The 12236-nt window shown below is 41.1% G+C and overlaps 1 protein-coding gene across 5 annotated transcripts in view; it reads left to right on the top strand.

Moving 5' to 3' along the window:
* LOC6505218 (zwei Ig domain protein zig-8) overlaps nt 1-12236 on the top strand; it is a 174792-nt gene that overhangs the window by 75359 nt on the left and 87197 nt on the right. For 3 of the 5 annotated variants that reach the window (XM_032451946.2, XM_044717397.1, XR_006507757.1), the window contains exon 4: nt 2979-3054. The gene's annotated coding sequence lies outside the window, so the exon portion shown is untranslated. The remainder of the gene's footprint in view (nt 1-2978; nt 3055-12236) is intronic. The other 2 variants (XM_044717396.1, XM_032451947.2) reach the window with 1 other exon arrangement.

Below are 12236 nucleotides of genomic sequence, written 5' to 3'. Positions count from 1 at the left end.
AGAGAGTGTATTTGTATCCTGCGTTAATTTATGTCTCCACCCACTTATGACATCACAACTCTCCAGCTCAGCCCTTACTCGAATCTGAGCCTTCTGACCACATTTTAGGATGAAGGACCAAGTCTCTGGCCCTGGAAAGGGACAAGTTAGTTGAGTGGCTGGCCGCAGAACTGCCGTCTCGGGCTATGGCATCGACATTAAACAGCTTCATTACCTGCAAATTTCTAAATCAAATACGAGGAAAAGCCACAAGCTGAGAGCTGAGAGCTTCAACCAAAAATTCATCTCACTAACCGAAGGACGAAACAGAATCCTTCAAAAGCGCCCAACACCAATACCATCAACACCACCAACAATATACTCAAAGACTATAGAACTCAAAGGACGAGGCGGCAATTGATTAGCCAGAAGTAACAATTTGCGGGAAGACAAGGGATCCCAACATATACATACGTATGTATATGTGAGTGAATGTCCTTGTATATATCCTATGAACCTGACCCATCTGCCAGTGGAAATGATGTTTGTCCCCAGATTTGCTGACAGGACGAAAATGTTGCGGTTAATGCCTCGCTGCCTGGCTGCCAGCTAGCTAGGCGATGGGGTCTTGCGGGTTAGCCGGAGATCCGGGGAAGATTAACTCGAGCCTGGCACTTTCTCAGCTGGCAGGGAAACATTGCGGTTGCCTGGGATGGCGGCAGGATTCGGGCAGGAGTCAAGCGAGCTGCAGGACCCAAGACTCTACTCCTTCCAAGAGCCATTTGAGGATATGCCATCTGATTCCGCATATGTTTATCCTTACCAACAGCTTTTGGCTCATTTTTATGAGTAGCGGTTGGAAGGACTCCAAAAAGTGCACATCTGCAAGGACGTTTATTGGGGAGTAGTTATCCCTCGATGCTCTGCTTTCTGGTCTTTTCAAATCTGCGGTTTTATGGACTCTAGGGTGGTATGTTTGTGAGTTTTGATGAGAAAACAAGTCTCAAGCTTCGGGAATCGGTTAGAGAATGGCTGAGATATGGCCATCGACTCCTCAACTTTCCAAAGAAAAATTTATAAAAAATATAAAAAAATATTCGCGGTAGGGGTTTGATGTAGAAATAAAGAGAATTAAATCACAAATCTTATAAGGTATTCCGCTTAAAAATCGGATAGATAATGACCAAGATATAGCCTTCCCATTGGGCCATAGATGGCTTTTCAGGAACACCTCCATTTCTCCCAAGGGCTCTCCCCAAAAAAATTAATAAAAAATCTAAAAAATATTTCTTTATCAGGTTATAATGCAAATCAATAGAGAATCGATCAACATCTTTTGAGGTATTCCGCTTAAGAATCAGAGGAATAATGACCGAGATATAGCTTTAGCTTTGGGCCGTATCGTCCTTCTTAAGGATTCCTTTACCTTTCAAAGAAGTCTCATCAGAAAAATGGGGAAAAATGTGACGAAATATTTTGTCATCAGACTTTGAAACAGATTAATGGGGAATTGATCGATAAATGTTTTAAGGTATTCCATAAGAGAATAGGACGAATATTGTCGGAGATATAGCCTTTGAGAGTGTCCTAAGGCCATTCCCTGTGTTTTTTAAGGGGACCCCCTGGAAATTTTGAGAAAAAATTTAAAAAATATGTTGCTACCAGTTTTGATGCAGAAGGATGGGGAATCGATCTCCAAATCATTTGAAACATTCCGTTCGAGAATCGGATGAATATTGGCGGAGATATAGTCTTCCCTTTGGGCCCTGTTATGCTTCTTAGGAACACCTCCATTTTTCAAAGGGTCACCCCAGAAAAATAACCAAAAATTGGAAAAAATAAATAGTGACTAAGTTTAGATGCAGACTTGAAGAGAATTAACCCACGAATCTTTTAAGATATTCCTCTTAAAAATCTGATCAAAAATGACAAAGATATGGGGCTTCTCTGGAGTTCATATAAGAACACTAACACCTTAGCCCCAAGGACTTTGTCTTTATGGGAAATAGTCCTTCCCGAAATGAAAGCATATTAGAACGGTTTTGATTTATTAATAGTCCTTTGCCTTCAAGCCAAGTGTATAGATTCTCCCCTTGGAGCAGAAGTGGGGGAGGAGATCCTTTTCATTTTCTGCACATAACTTCCAGTCTGTCCAGTTGCTGCTCCCGGTGGGGGGGGAGGAGATAGGAAAGTCACTAATCAGTCTCGCCGGGAGGCATTCTTCTAGTTCATTTAATGCAATTTGCTGTCATCGTCACCCAATGAACTTTCCACGCTGGCTCATTTTCCCCCACCACTTATCCCAGACTCCTTCGCATTGTCCTGTGTCCCCAGGTGGCTGTCTAGCCCCAGACAGGGCACAGAGTCCTTGAGGACATACTGATAAGTCTCTGTTATCTCCCGACTGCAACAAGCTAAGCAACAACAATGAGCTACAGAAACAGATATTTGAATGAGTATGCCAGAGACCATAGTACAATATAAAGTAGAAAGTATAAACAGGACACGGAGGAGAACAAGGATGAGGAGAAGGAGAAGGAGAAGGACAAGGACTGGGGAAAGGACACAAACACCTGAAAAATAAAACAGAATGGAGAATAAAGCAAACGTCTTGAAATGAATTCATCCCTGGGGACTTTCTGACAGCGCCAAAAAATTTGTTTACGCTTTTTTTTATGTGTGTGCGAGTGTTTTTTTTTTTTTAAGGGCGTAGAGCAAAGAATAATTATATCCCTGGATGGTTCATCTGATGACACACAAACATCCGAAAAGTTAATGAAAAGTGTCTCTCCAGCTTGACTTTTTTGCGTTTTTGTGACAAAAAATACTGTGTAAATAAAAAAGATGAGAAATAAAATATGCAAATACCATTTGAAGTGCCTTTAATGTTCCTCGTCCTTAATGACTCTGCTGCCCATGATTTCCAGCTTTTCCAGCTCTTTTTTCAAGTCACCAACTAATATAGCAAATATTTGAATTATATTTCGTTTTATTTCCAGAAGTGGAGGAGCACAGAGACACCAGAGACAAATACCAGAATACCAGGAGAGGAGAGGTCATAGCGCCAAGCCCAAGGTAAGTGTGGCGAGAATTAACACAAAAGGTAAATTTGCCCTCGAAACTTTTGTAGCCAGCCCAGCCCAGCCCAGTAGCCTCGCCAAACTGTCATGCACTTCAGCGATGCTCCAGCTAAGCCACTTAGTTCTGTTGGCCAAGACGAAGGTGCCTCTGAATGTGGGTCGAACGTGCAATACTCTTTTATAAACTTAGAACCAAACTATAAGAGCCTTCTTGCTCTAAACTCTTCCCATCTATAGAAGCTTTTTCAGCCGTACAGTGTGAGGCAGCGCCCTTGGCAAAAGTAAAATTTGAAGCCTAAAGTGTCAGTATCTCTTAAATGTTCTTTCATAAAGTTAAGACCAAACTATTAGAGCCTTTTTGCTCTAAACTCAGCCCATCTCTAGCAACTATTTCAGCCGTACAGTATGTGGCAGCGCCCTTGTTAAAATACTATTTGATTACTACTAATAAGGCGTCAGTATCTCTTAAATGTGGGTCGAACGTGCAATACTCTTCCATAAACTTCCATCTATAGCAGCTATAGCCGTACAGTGTGTGGCAGCGCCCTTGGCAAATACAAAATTTAAAGCCTAAGGCGTCAGTATCCTTTATCCCTCCAGACAGTCACTCGGTTGAGATTCAGACGCTTAACGAGCTGCACTTTGCCTTCCTTTCCATTCAACCTGCAAGTATCCTTTCCTCCCTACTTATATCCTTCTATATGCTAAGTGAAATTTAATGCTGTGGAAAATTGTAAGATTTCTGTACTAATATTTATTTTCATATTTTTATGCTGAGCCCGAGTATGACTGCCTGACTGCCTGAGTGTCTGTGCCCTTGGCTGCCATAATTTAATTTGCAATTCTACATTGCTGACCGAAATATTCGATACACACACACCTTTTATTGCAGTGAACTTCCCCGTTTATGGATACACATATATGAAATTAGTTTTTCGGTTAGCTTCTATTGTTGTGCCTGGAATTTGTGTCTGTGGGCGAAACTAAATTGCGAAATGATATTACCACAATATTATTACTAGTTTTTCATTGTTGTACAAGTGGGTGGGAGTGGAGACTTTTGGGGGCACGTGTAGAAGGCATAAAGTACACAAAACCGAAATGGTCAAATGATCGCGACGAGTCGCCCCAAAAAAAAGGAGAAAATAAAAGCAATTTCCAGTGGCAGTAGTGGCACTGCCATTGCTGAAAATTTAAACAAACAGTCGAACGTGTTTCGGCTAGAACTGAGTTTTTGGCCAAATTGGCTCCCTTTTGCTTGTCGATGGCTTAAAAGGGAGAGAGTTTTTGGGAGGCGGGGCACATGGATGGCTAATGGCCCGTGGAAACGTGCCTGACTGCGCTGATTTGATGGGATTTCCCCGGGAAATTTTCAGTCGGAATGAGCAAACATTTTTATGAGCAAGTTGCTAGGTAGCTAGGCTCTATGAGAAGCACGGAGAAGGGCTCACATAAATCAGCTGTTCGGATGCTCATGCCATTGCAACTGCCTCTCATGCCATTGCAACTGCCACTGCCACTGCCACTCTTTCAACAAGTCGGCCTTTTTTTTCGAAACTGAAAATTCAATTTGGCCACTAAGAAATTTCCATTAAGGCCCGGTCCTGGTCCTTTCTCGCAGGAGGCTCATTAAGGCCATCGCAGCACCATCACTGCTGATCCCTTCCAGGGCTCTGGGCTGTGAGCAGTGGGTGCATGCATTACGTATACGCCGTGTGTTCGCGATGCAATCACGCCGAAAATTTGTTTCCAAGGCGGGATTTGTAGGGGGTGGCTTCAAATGCTTCTGATTGTTCAGTCCGGGCTGTAATTTGTATTTGTATTGAGTGCATTTTTGGTTTATGTTGCAGGCTGTAGCGTATAGGGCGTAGGGTGTAGAGTGTAGGGTGTAGTAAGCTGTTGTGTGTAGGGTATAGTAAGGTGTAAGGTGCAGTAGGGTGTAGGGATCAGTAAATTGTGGGGTGTAGGGTGTAGTGGGGCTAAGTAAGGTGTAGGGTATAAGGCGAAAGGTGTAGGGTATAGAGTGCAGGGGAAGGGTGTTGCATGGAGGGTATAGAGCATAGGGTGTAGAGTGAAAGGTGTAGAGGGGGTGGGGTATAGAAGGCTGAAGGATGTTGGGTGTAGGACAGATGGGTGTCGTACAGTAGGGGTATAGGGTTTAATAAGTTGTAGGGTGTAGTGAGGCTTAGTAAGGTGTAGGGTATAAGGCATAGGGTATAGAGTGTAAGGTGTAGGGTGCAGGCTATAGGGAGTAGGGCATAGTGGAGTGTAAGGTGCATTGTGCAGGGCCTAGTAGGGTATGGTGAGGTGTGAAGTGCAGTAGGGTGTAGGGTCTAATAAGTTGTAGGGTGTAGAGTATAAGGTGTAGTAGGGTGTAGGGTGTAGAAGGCTGTAGGGTATAGAGAGGTGTAAGTTGTAGTAGGGTGTTGAGTTTAGTAAAGAGTAGGATGTAGTAAGTTGTATATGTTGTGGGTATAGTAGAGTGTAGGGTGTGGGACATAGCAGGGTGTACTGAGAAGTGGGGTGTAGGGTATAGCCTATGGTAAAGTGTAGGGTGTGGGGCGTAGGGTGTAGGGTGTTGTGTGTGTTCCTGAAAGCCCTGGCACTCTATTTCTCCATAGGCATGGCGGCAGCTCTATTTCGTTAGCAGCCTTTTTCTACAAACATTTTTTACCATCCCTCCACCTCCCCCTCCCACACACATCCACCCCCCAAACAGCCCCAAAGTGTTATTTTTTTTTTTAGTTTTTAGTTAAAAATTTTTGGAAATGCCAATTTTTGTTGCCGTTTGTGTTCTCTAGCCCCTCATATAGTGCACTTCTCGTGTTTGGTTTTTGGCGAGTTTATAACGTTTTTCCCTTTTAGTTGTTGTTGGGTTTTTGGCAAATTGGTTTACAGGCCCCAAAAAAAAGAAAGAGACAGGACGAGCCAAAATGAAAGAGATAGCAAGAGTGAGAGGGAGAAGGAGGAGGAAAAACATCAACAAATACATAAAAACAACAGGCCCTCAGGCTAGAAAACTGCGTCGAACTCTTGTTGTTGTTGATGTGATTGCTGGCAAAATATTTATTTTCCCCTTTTTGCATCTGTTTTAGCATATTGTGATTTTCATTTCGCCCAGACCAGGCCAGACCAGACCAGACCAGGACAGGTCCAGGTCCATTTTCCCACCTCCCACCAAACCACTACCATCTATTTTTCCTCGTTTTCCGTCGTCCTTTATCCTTTACACTCCAGTCCTCAGTCCAGTCCTCAGTCCAGTCCTCAGTCCAGTCCCCAGTCCAATCCCCAGTCCAGTCCATTGGCGAGGGAATCATTGTTAACCAGACGATTTTCGCACTTCCTACTTACAAAATGAAACACATGTCCTGTCCGGATATGAGACAACCGAAGGATACACACAATGGGAATTCAACTAAATACATAAAGACCTTAAATCTCACCGAATAAATAGTTGAAATAATTTATTTATGAAAAAGCAAAAAGGAATACTTGAAATATAAGCAAATAGTTTATTGAAATTTTATTTGATTTTTATTGCTTTTTTGTGAAACAGAATCTTTTGTTAGAAATTGTACTTGAAAGGAATGCCAGTTGAAATTCTTAAAATTCATACAATTACTTGGACTTGGAATTGGTCTTGGAATTGGACGTGGAATTGGACGTGGATGGAGGAGCTATGTATGGAGGCAGTGGGCAGTAAGCCGCAAAATAAATAAATAGATCCGAATTGTAAAAAGTCAAAAGCGAGAAATTTACTAGAAATGTCTCTGGATCTGTATCTAAGGATAGTAGGGGTAGTTGGGTGTGTGGGAAAGCTTCCAAATGACAAACATTTCAATTAAATTCCAATTTGAATAAATTTCTAGCCAACCAAAACAAACTCCACACGAAAAAAAGTCAAATAAAATGAAATGAGGAGAAATGTAAAAAGCAGAAAATTACATCACGACGGTCCGGAATGCCAAAAAAAAAAAAACAAAAAACAAGCAAAAAGGACATTCGCGGAAGGACCAAATACGAATAAGAATAAGAATAGAAAATAGGAATAGAAAATAGGAATAGAAATAGGAATAGGAATCGGAATCAGAATCGGTATCCAAAGAACAGAGAAACGCACCAAGCATCAGAAACTAATTAAGAGAATTGCAATTGACAATGAGAAGAGACAGAGACAGAAACAGAGAAAGAGAGAGGGAGAGGTCGCGGCAGGAGTCATAGTCCTGGGAGTCCTAGTTTCTATAATGAGCATTGGATCCTTTGGTTATTGCACCCGCGGGTCAGAGGCCAATTAGTTCTTTAAGGCGACTAAGGAATTATACTTTATTTTGAAATATATTTATTGGAAAATATTTAAGAGAAGTACTGCCTATCATATAGCTGTACTTTTTATTATATTTATTCTTTGTAAAATTTCAAAGTATAATATTTTTTTTTAACTACTTTTTAAAGTACCGGGTATCTTACAGGGTTTTTTTTTTGTTTTTCTTTAAAAGTTTGACTTTATTATCAGCCCAGTACCGGGTATTAAATCTCAAACATTTTGTTAAAAAGATTTGAGAGAAGTAGTACCGGTATTGGGAAGTACCAGGTATCGAATAGCTTTATTTTTTTTTCTTCAAAATCTAAACTACTTTTTAAGCCCTGTATCGGGTATTCTAAGGTTTTCTTTTCCCCCTTAAATCTCAACTCTCTAAATATCCTTTTCCATAAATTTTGTTAAAGAAATATGCTTTTAATTCAGAGAAGTACCAGGTATTGTCCTTCAAATCTTAATCCTTTCTCAGCAAAGTACCAGGTATCATATAGCTTTCCTTTAAATATAAACTCCCTCCTTAAAGAGTCTATTTTTTTGAAAGACTCCCCACTTTAGATAGCTGATGTACTCGAAGAAAGTCCCCGCATCCTAAATACCATTAAAGAAAATGCCGCACAGGGGTGTGAAAGTGATGGATATAGAGTTGCCAGAAAGAGAGGGGGAACCGGAGAAGACAGAGCCTCTCTATCGACCTCAATTCACGGGCTCTGGGCTCTGGGTTCTGGGCTCTGGCTTGAAATGAAATTGTAATTTTATACAAATCGCAGTGGCAATCGCCGTCTGCGGAAAACTTGCGGAAAAGTGGGTGGAAAAAGGGGGCGTAACTGAGGGGGGAGGCAAGGAAGAGGAGGAGGAGGAGGGTAGAGGGTAGCACCTTGGGTATACGTGCCTCGGCTTCATAGCACCCATGGCTCGGTTGGTTCGACTTTCTCCATGGTACGTGACAAACGAAATCTCCTATTTCCTGATTCCACCTTTAATTCTGGGGTGGCCTCTGAGGTGGCCAGGCCAGTCTCGGTCCGGCCCGGCCCGGCTCTTGTTTCCTGATGACCACAATTTGTAGTCATTGAATGTGCCTTTCGAAGAACCGGAGAAGTCGCGACCCAGAGAGCCAGATTTCTTACAGAAGAAATGAAGAAAAAAATCCTTGAAAGTCAAGTCTGGACTGGAACTAGAACTAGAAACAGAAAACGAGGCACTTGTGTTGTTCACTTAAATAGTTGCAAGTTAATTAAGTTAAAATATGGCCAGGCACTTGAAGAGGAGGGAGATGGAAGACACACATTCGAAAGAGAGGGGGCGAAGTGTCTATTAAATGAAAGTGCACAATTTAGTGTTCGTGGCAACGGGGCGTATGAGTGTTGTCCTTGCCAGTTGACAAATGGCAAGGATGTATTTAAGTCTTGCTCGTTTTGAGAGACAGATTTGACTTTTTTTTTCTCACATATCACACATATATATATACATATATATAAATTATGTATTAGAGAAATCAGAAAAGGCAAAACTTTTCATACAACTCATAAGGACTCTCAAGGATGGTCAGGTGGATGATTGACAAGCAATTTGATTGATTAACTTTCAGTCTAGTTGGTTAGACTTTAGTTTAGTTAATTAATGGAATACTTGAGGAAGTTGCTAGGCCTCCAGAGGGTCCTCTATATTAATTAGCCATCAAGGACTTGCTTTAAAGACATCTCTAGTATAGAGTATAATACTACCTTTCTTTATCCTTAATATCCTTATATATCCTTAATATAAAAGTGTCAGCAATCGCGTATTGATTAAAAACCAATATTGAACTTAGGGCCTGAAAGAGAAACTTTCTCTTCCAAGTAGAACGAAGGGCAAGTTGCTTCGAAACTTGAGCTTCTATCCCCCCCATAATTATTGAAATGAAACTTTCACCTCACCTGAGAGGTGGGCATGGAGGTGGGCGGCTTGCTTTCTAATTAGTTTTTAATACATTTTGCAAACACTTTCTAAGGGGGGGACAGTGTGCTCATATGATTTACAAGCCGCTTACAGGAGGATCAAAGTAGATCAAAATGACTAATTAGCATAGGCGGCATGGGGCCAGGAATTTAATAATTTATGTTCCATAATAGATACTAAAATAGATATTAAAATAGATACTATAATAGATAATTTAGTAGATACTTTAGAGTAGACCTTTGCTTATTAACGATAATTGTCAAAAAATACAACTTTTTCCTGGCTTTTCCTTTTTTTTTTTCTATTTTTATTTTTGGGATTTTCAAGGGGGGGAGTTGTTAGAAAAGCTGATAAAAACAACGTTTGGCATTTCGACAGTCGTTTGATGGTTTTTTGTATGCTTTTGCTTTTTGCTGTGGTTAGCACTTTACCCCCTAAAAAGGGGCAGTAACTCCCCTGCCCACCCAAAAAATTTAGTTGTTTGTTTCGAACCACCACTGCGTGACAGCCATTTGTCTCGCCCTCGGAAGTCTCCTTCCTCGGAATGGGAATGAGAATCGCAATCGGAATCAAACTTGTGGCACGCCCACTTGAGTGCCACCACCGCCCCTCCCACTAAGGATTCTGGGTAGGAGTCTCCTCCTTGTGGCATTGAGTGCCTGAATGACTGACTGACTGACGGACTGACTGACTGACTGACAGCGAAATCATTGAAATGTCACTTGTGCTGTCACTTTTGCGGAGCGGTGGTTCAGTGGCTCAGTGGCTTGGTGGCTCAGTGGCTCAGTGGCTTGGTGGCTTGGTGGTTGAGTGGGTGGCCACGTATTCAATTTCACTCGCCGGGAAAAAGATTTCCCCGGCCCAGTCACTTAATGCCAGTTAATTGAGCCTGCCTCCAATACTCCCCCTTTTATTCTCTTTTTTTTTTTTAAATTTTTTGGTATAGGATTAAAATATCCTATTTTTTTTTGGGGGGAAAATTGAATTGGAAATTGCGAGAAAAATGCATGCGTGTGAAAAATGCTAGCGGGATGTGCAGTTTTTTAATTGAAATGGCACTCATCATCATCTATCATAGTGGTCCTGGTGTTTCCAGGACCTCTATTATTTTTTGTCAGGGGGAAACTTAATTGAATTGTCTGCCATTTTCATACAATGTGCACTTTCTGCCAGTTTTTTCCATTACTTTCCCCTACTCTCTAAACAATAAACAATAAACAATAAAAAATAATAAATAAAAAATAAACAATAAGGACTAAAAAGTGTTTAGTTGAAAGCGTAGAGCGTGAATCATCGTCACCTTTTGACATCTGTCACAGTCTCCCCTTTTTTTTCTGTTTTTAGAATAGAATATTTGTTCGCAGGACCCTCGCAGGATTAGGTCCTGGCAGGTGGGAAATATAGATTAGTTTCCCAGCACCCCATGGGAGGGGGGGAGTGATAAGTCCGGCACTCGGACACTGTTCTGTTCTTGCCTATATGCATGCACCGCTTTTGCATATATCCTTAGAATCCTTGCAGGATGCAGAATACCTTGGGGATCGTTTTCTTTAGTCCCAGCACCTTGGTTGCTTTATTTGCGGACTTACGCACCTGCTGCTCCCTTTTACGCTGTTTTTTTTTTCTCTTCACTTGTCCACTAAGAGCGCACTTAAAAGCTTCTGACTCTGGGGCTGTGGCTCCTGGGGCTCTGTGGCTGTGGATTCCTGGTTCATGACTGCCCATGACTACTAAAAGAGCGCTGCATAATTCCTTCAGCTGTGCAGGACCCATGCAAATGCATTACGTGTCCTGGCTAAATGTGAACTGTGTGCAGGGCAGGACAGCAGCTAGTGAAAATATTGCCTGTCAAACATATCTTTGGCTTAATTCATGCGTTGCCACCATCGTGGTACCTACTCTGGGTGATTGGGAGGGGAGTCCTGGCGGGACGAGGTATCCTGGGTTCAATAACGCGGCATATGCGAGAGCGTGCGTGCCGAGATGGTAAACCAAAAATCGACAAACCCACACACAGATACAGAAGCAGGACCTCGACAGGCCCCAGGACTCACAGACACAGCTACACCTCCATCTACACCCACATATAAGCCATTTGACGTGGCACGTGAGCCAGCTTATGAAAATCAAATTTCTATACAGAAACAAACTGGAATATGGGATATGTTTGCCGCCGCATCGAACCAACGCCCTTTCGTGATGGATAACCCCATTGAATCAAAGGGCATTCCACCTCTAGGGGTGGCCCACTTACTTCCGTCCCAGCTATTGTAAATATTTGAATATTTTTCTGTAAAGGAACTTATCGAAATTATCGATTAAGTTTAGCTAAATGACTTAAATTGATAATTATTTGGTTGTGGTAATAATTTCAGGAGTATTCTTCTGAGAAACACTATCTTAGTTCGATTGTTTGCTTTGGAAAATGATTAAAATATATCGATAGCTTTCGATTATTGAAATAATTAAGACTTTAAAGTGTTATGTGGTTATATATCACTGATATTTGTTTAAGAAAATCAATATTACCTACTTAAACGCTTTAAATATTAAATATTTTCGATTAATTAGCTTCGATAGCTTCCGATATCTTTCGATTATTTCAACATTGAAGACTTTAAAGCGTTATAATATCATATTTCATTGATATTCCTCTAAGAAAATCAATATTATTTACTTAAACACTTCAAATATGAAATATTAATGATTAAATATTAGTAATGAGCTTCGATAGCTTCCGATATCTTTCGATTATTTAAACATTTTAGACTTTATAGTATAGTATAATCATATTTAATTGAATATTTCATTATTCCTCTTAGAAAACCCATTTTACTTACTTTTCAAACCATCAAAAACGATTAAATGCGATTTGTTTCGATTATTTCGATATATTGTAGTTTACTTTGTTCCATCCCTGATTT

This window comes from Drosophila ananassae, chromosome XR (assembly GCF_017639315.1).
Source record: "Drosophila ananassae strain 14024-0371.13 chromosome XR, ASM1763931v2, whole genome shotgun sequence".
Taxonomy (NCBI): domain Eukaryota; kingdom Metazoa; phylum Arthropoda; class Insecta; order Diptera; family Drosophilidae; genus Drosophila; species Drosophila ananassae.
The sequence above is the reverse complement of the archived record's forward strand: the minus strand, read 5'-3'. Positions and strand labels throughout refer to the sequence as shown.